At 38.0% G+C, this 6000-nt stretch overlaps 1 long non-coding RNA gene across 1 annotated transcript in view; it reads right to left on the reverse strand.

Annotated features, from left to right (window-relative positions):
• LOC114322113 (uncharacterized) overlaps positions 1 to 5202 on the reverse strand; it is a 59911-nt gene extending 54709 nt beyond the window's left edge. The window contains exon 1 of the long non-coding RNA XR_014366698.1: positions 5033 to 5202. This is a non-coding gene — a long non-coding RNA (uncharacterized LOC114322113). The remainder of the gene's footprint in view (positions 1 to 5032) is intronic.
• Between the last annotated feature and the right edge of the window lie 798 nt (positions 5203 to 6000).

A 6000-nucleotide genomic window follows, 5' to 3' on the forward strand; every position in this document is an offset into this window, starting at 1 on the left:
GGCAGACAAGGCATGGCAATGCATTTTCAAAGCAATGTTTGCACCACCACCCTCCTTATCATGTTCATGACTCAAAGGGGCATGGTATTCGATTCTCGGACCACCAATCGCGCATTTCAATGCATGATGGCCCAAAGAGTCAAAGTGTGCAATTTCAATATGGAATGAAATGCACAAAACAAACAATGGGCCCCAACCTCCATCATAATCAATTCAAGAGGCAAGAGATGCATGCTTAATGTTATGCAACCTAGGCATGGAAGCTAAGCATGCAATATGAGCATGTGAACAAGCAATGTAAACGTGCAAGCATGCAAGTTATGCAAACTAACAAGCATGCAAGATGGATGAGCATGCAACGACATGTGGAAATGGTCTTAAACCAAAGTGGGTAGCTCTCAAATAGGCCCAAATCAGTGACCAACATGCTCAAGAATGGAAGCCAAAACACATACAAATAGGCATGCATGCAAGGTCCAACACTTAGGCTCATAGAGACAACTTTTAAGCACACTTAAAAGAGGAACAACATGGGCATATGGCATGCAATGTAAGCTCTGAAAATCATGTTAATGATGGTGCCAAAACAAGCAAACAAGACAAGCATAGCATACAACAAATGATCTAAAGCCTAAGGCTCACCAAAGAAGCATTGAACTACACTTAGTGCAACCACACATGGCATGAATTAAGTGACTAAAAACAGAGATGTGACATGCTAAAATGAGCCTCAAAACCCACCTAAATGGCATCTAAATGGCTTAAGTATGGAAGCATGCACAAGGGCCCGAACAAGGAGCATAAGACAACAACCTTTTAACACATTAAAGGGGTATCAAATGCAAGCATATAGGCACGCCACAAGGACTGAAATAACATGACAAGTGGTTCCAAACCACTGAAATGATGCAAGGATGGCATGCTAGAGGGGTCAATGCTCAAGGCATACAAGAGAGTTTGCATGGTAGCTATACAAAAAAAAGCATGGATGACTCATATGACCAAAAACAGTCCCTTAGCATACTAAAACAAGCATAAAAACTTCACAAAGCTAAGCCAAAACAAGTAAGCATAGTGGTCTAAATGCTAGGCACATGTTAAGGCAATTCATGGCATTACAAGACAAGTATGCATAGAAAGCATGGTGTGTCTAAACCAAGTTAAAACAGTGCTTTATCATGACAAAATAAGCACAAATAACACTTAAGACATGGCCAACATGAACTTAAAAATAGTGCTCACACATGAGGCTAAAATGGCCAATATTGAAGGCAACGAGGAGAGGGGATGGCCCTCTCCTTCTTAGGACCTTAAGACACCATCCTCACCACTGAAATCCCTCAAGATTTCAGTGGTGAGGAGGCCCAAACAAGGTGGTCCCGGAGCTCACCAAAAATAGCACAAAATGGGGCGAAACAAGGCCTAAGAGGGGGTAAACGACCCCAAACACAAAAGTGACCTTAATGAAGTATCTTAAACACAAACAAAAAGAACTTTTTTATATTATACACAAAGCTCAAATCAGCAAGAAAGATAGGCTAAAAGTGTGTGCAAAAACGGGAAACAAAGAGGGAAAAGGAGTTACCTTTGTAGCCAAAAAGGGACAGCAGCCTCTTGGTCCAAAAAAATAGCCCCTTAACCTCTGAAAATGGCCTCCAAGCTCCGTAGGTTGATGATGGAGGTGTTGTGCTAGGAGGTGTAGTTCAAATGGCCAAGAACTAGACCCTTTTGCACCCTCTAACCCACACAAATGTAGAGAGTATAGCGATCCCGGTTGTCCCTTTACTGTTCTGTTGTATTCCAGACTCGGTTCTGTGGAGTTGGTAGTTATATCTATCTTGTTGTCATCCTTTAATTCCATTTGTTTGAGTTCTAGGATGTGTTGGGCATGTTTCGAACAGGTGGGTTGAACCTTGGTCTGAAATCTTGTTGCTAGGTTTTTGGTCGTTCCGCTCGAGCGGAGATTGCACGCTCCCAATTTTTCGTGTCCCTGAAAAACTTCTGCAGGTGTAATTTTTACACTCGAGCGGGTTTCTTTACGCTCAAACGGTAGCGCTCGAGCGGATGATGTGGCGCTCGAGCGGGTAGTACTTTTTGGTGTAAGTTCTGGGAGGGAGAGATCTACGCTCGAGCAGACTGGTTTTCGCGCTCGAGCGGATGTACCTTATTCTTGTGTCTTGGCGCTCGAGCGGGACTTCTTGCGCTCGAGCGTACCTAGTTTTTTGTTCTTGACGCTCGAGCGTTGTATTCTCCGCTCGAGCGGGAATGTCGTATATCAGTTGGCAGCTGGACATTTTAAAATCACTTTTTACATTCTCTCTCGCTCTCTTACTTTCTAAAAAGCTATTTTGAGAGCTTCTCTCTCTAGAAACTCTCTTCTCTCTAGGGTTTGATCTAGTTAGAGTGTCTCTCTATCCTCCGGTCTTTGTAAAAAGTGTGTTGATCGTCAAGGGCTTCGTTTTGATCCGAGAATCGTGGTGTTTGGAGCATTTTCACTTTCTCCTCCTCCGTTTGAGCTCTAACTTCGAGGTAGGGATATCCTACTCCTTCTCATGAGTTTTGTCTTTAAATTTTAGCATTTTGATGAGTTGGGGGGTTGTTGGGTAATTTTGAGAAAGTTTGGGCCTTTGTGTAATTTTACAAAAGTTGGGGTTTTGTTTATATAGACGTATATGCATGTTTGGCATAGAGAAATGAGATCAATATTGGTCTATTGGTAAAAAAATGGAACCTTAGGGTTGTGATGTTAATTATGGGAAATGCTCTAATTACATTGATGAATTAATTGATATAATTAATTTGAAGAAAAGAGGAATTAAGTTGAGAATGTTGGAATTGGAGGTGTATGGGATTAAATGGTGTAGTTAGATTCGTTTATCGCTCACCTAGTTTAGATGTTGATTATATATATCCATTTGGTGCATTTATTTTCAGTATAGAAATAACTGCTTTGGGCTATCAGTGGAGGATAGTCTTGATTGTTGTAGACACTGCATGATGATTAGGCAAACTAAAACTAATCGATTGAGTATGCTATTGAATATAGCAAGTGGAATAATACATAAATTCTATGTATTGATTGATTGTATATGATCTATGTTTATATACATGTGTTGTGTGGGAGGAGATGGGGGATGTACTCCACGGTTTAAGGGAAGATAGGGGATGGACCTCTAAACCGGATTTTGTGTGACAGTGATACAGCACTACAATGTGTATCAGGCTGCGAATTAGAAGTGTTTTTGTTTCATTAATACAGCACTACAATGTGTATTATTTGAGACTTATGGAAGTGTCTGAATTGATTTGATATAGCACTAAAATGTATATTGTTATTAATTGTAAAGTATAGAAGTGAATCTATGTAATGTTGATACAGCATTAAAATGTGTATCCTTCATGAATTTTGAAAGTGTTTTAAAGATGAGTCTAAATCTCATTAAGTTATTTGGCTAGGTGTTGAGCCTTGTTTTCAAACTCAAAGTTGGAAAAGACATGGAAATGAAATGTAACATAGACTTAACGTCATGAAATCAAAATGTGATATAAGTGGATGTATCTGTGTTGACCATCTATCAACTGCTAATCTTTTTGTCATTGTTCATGGCTAGTTTAGTGTATTTCTACTGGGCTGTGGCTCACCCTTTATGGGACATCATTTTCAGGTACCGATAGCATGCCACCTCCAAGGACGTAGCTTGGGAGGCTAGAGGCAGACGGATTGTTTTGTTTACTTTCTTTTGATGTATTACATGTAAATTCAAGCCAAGGGCTTAATATGTATTGAGTTAGCACTCTTCTTTTTGTAACCAAGTGTTAACTTGGAAAGCTGTAAGCCCGTAGGGCATTTGCTTTTGTTGTTAACATGTAATACTTTTGTAAGGAACTACTCTGATGAATAGAAGAATGTTTATCTTTTATACCAATGCATGTCTAAGTTGATGGGTTTTGGTGTTATTATTTTGAAGGCGTTACAGAGAGAGAGGGAGATATAGAGAGAGAGTGATATATATATGATATATATCAGATTTTTCAACCCCCTAAAGGGGAGGAGAGGCCCTCTTTATATAGGCCAAGGCAAGGTGCCAAGCTTCTAAGAGAAGCTAAAAAGATTCAAGCTTCCTCAAGAAGCTAAAAAGGTTCAAGCTTCTTGGAGAAGCTAAAAAGGGTCAAGCTTCCTCAAGAAGCTAAAAAGGTTCAAGCTTCTTGGAGAAGCTAAAAAAAGAGTCAAGCTTCCTCAATAAGCTAAAAAAGGTTAAAAGGTTCAAGCTTCCTCAAGAAGCTAAAACAGGGGGTTCAAAAGGTTCAAACCCCCCTCAAGAAAAGGTCTCGGCCAGAAAAAGGGGCCAATCGGCCAACAAAGTTGGCCGACCGACCACAAAAGTTGCCGACCGACCATCAACAGTGCCGACCGGCCATCACCAATGGCCGGTGGAAAGAAAAAAGGGACGGTGGCCTCAAGCCATGGCCGGTGAGTTTAGGGAATGGCAAACAAGCCATTCTCTACCCTCCAAAGCAAAAACCAACAAGTGTTTGGTCCAACCAAGCACAAAACAGTCGAGCTGAGAGATCCTGAGGCAAGGCGCGTAGCCGAGACCTCCGAGAACTCAAGACGAACACGAACAAGGGTAATCATCGAGTGTTCAAACGATGACGTTCAAGTCTTAAGGACGGTCAAAAATGGGGTGTCTACATCCTCCTTGTCTATCTATTGTCTGTTCTATTATTTTTATTTGGATTTCTTATTTGGGTTTTTCTTTATTCTTAAATTTGTGTGTGTGTGTTTTTGTGAATATATGTATATATATATATATAAATTGAGAGAAAGAATTGGACAAAACAATGAAGAATTGATTCATCACAATTGATATATCATAATTAAAAAATAAAAAAGAAAAAGAAAATTTGAGAGAGAAACTTTGAGTGAAAATAAAGCATACTCAACTCTATATTTTGGGGAGAGGGGGAGGGGGAGGGGGAGGGGGAGGGGGGGAACTCTACAATAATCCATCAATAAGTCTAGAATACTTACAGTCAAAGTAGATAAGTGTAGATAAAGAATCACCCAAGAAGTTGTTTATTCTGAACAACACAGAGTCATAAAGCAACCTGCAAAAAAATTTACATTATTACATCCAAAAGTACAATGCAAAATAATGTTTGATTTACTTGGAATATTTAGTATTACAGAAAGTATAATTAACAATATTACAAAAAAAAAATACAAAAATACATATCTTCATGACCCTGAATTATGGGAAAAAACCCCAAAAAGCCCAAAAGTTTTTAAAAACTGAATTATGGGTTTTATGGTTACTAAGCCTACCCACCATATGTCAATTAACAATTGCAATTTTCACTACTCAAACAATACCTAAAAAAAAAAAAAAAACACAACATGGGCATGGAGGTTGGTTTACTTTATTAACATATCCTCTTGGATCATGATAGATCCCCAAAAAATTGAACAGGAGAAACAAAAATAAAATAAAAATTAAGTGAAAAAAATACCAAATAGAAACATACCAAACAGGACAAACCCCAAAACTATTTAAGCATAAGTATATACAGAAGCACACAAAATAGAAAAGTACAAACCCAAGAGACTTAGAATACTCATAATGAAAAATAAATAGTAACATTGAAACAGATTTGATGTACATAAAGAAAACTAAAAATTACAGAATTAAATAGCCAAAGAATTATTAAACAGATTTATTCATCTTACTCTTTGAAGACTTATTATGATTTGTCTAGTAGTTAACTTCACCATATAAATTGACTCCAACACCTATTTATAAAAATAAAATAAAATAAATAACTATCAGCTTCCAGTCCAAATAAAAAATAAAAAATAATTGAGGATAAATTATATGAATAGTTTCTATAGTTTGTACGATATGTCAATTTGGTCCCTATTATAACAATCAGATTTTATACTACTCAAACAATACCTTTAAAAAAAATAAAAATAAAAAATCACAATTTTCCTAACAAGGG

The sequence above is a fragment of the Camellia sinensis genome, chromosome 4, assembly GCF_055761805.1.
Source record: "Camellia sinensis isolate YWXY chromosome 4, ASM5576180v1, whole genome shotgun sequence".
NCBI lineage: Eukaryota > Viridiplantae > Streptophyta > Magnoliopsida > Ericales > Theaceae > Camellia > Camellia sinensis.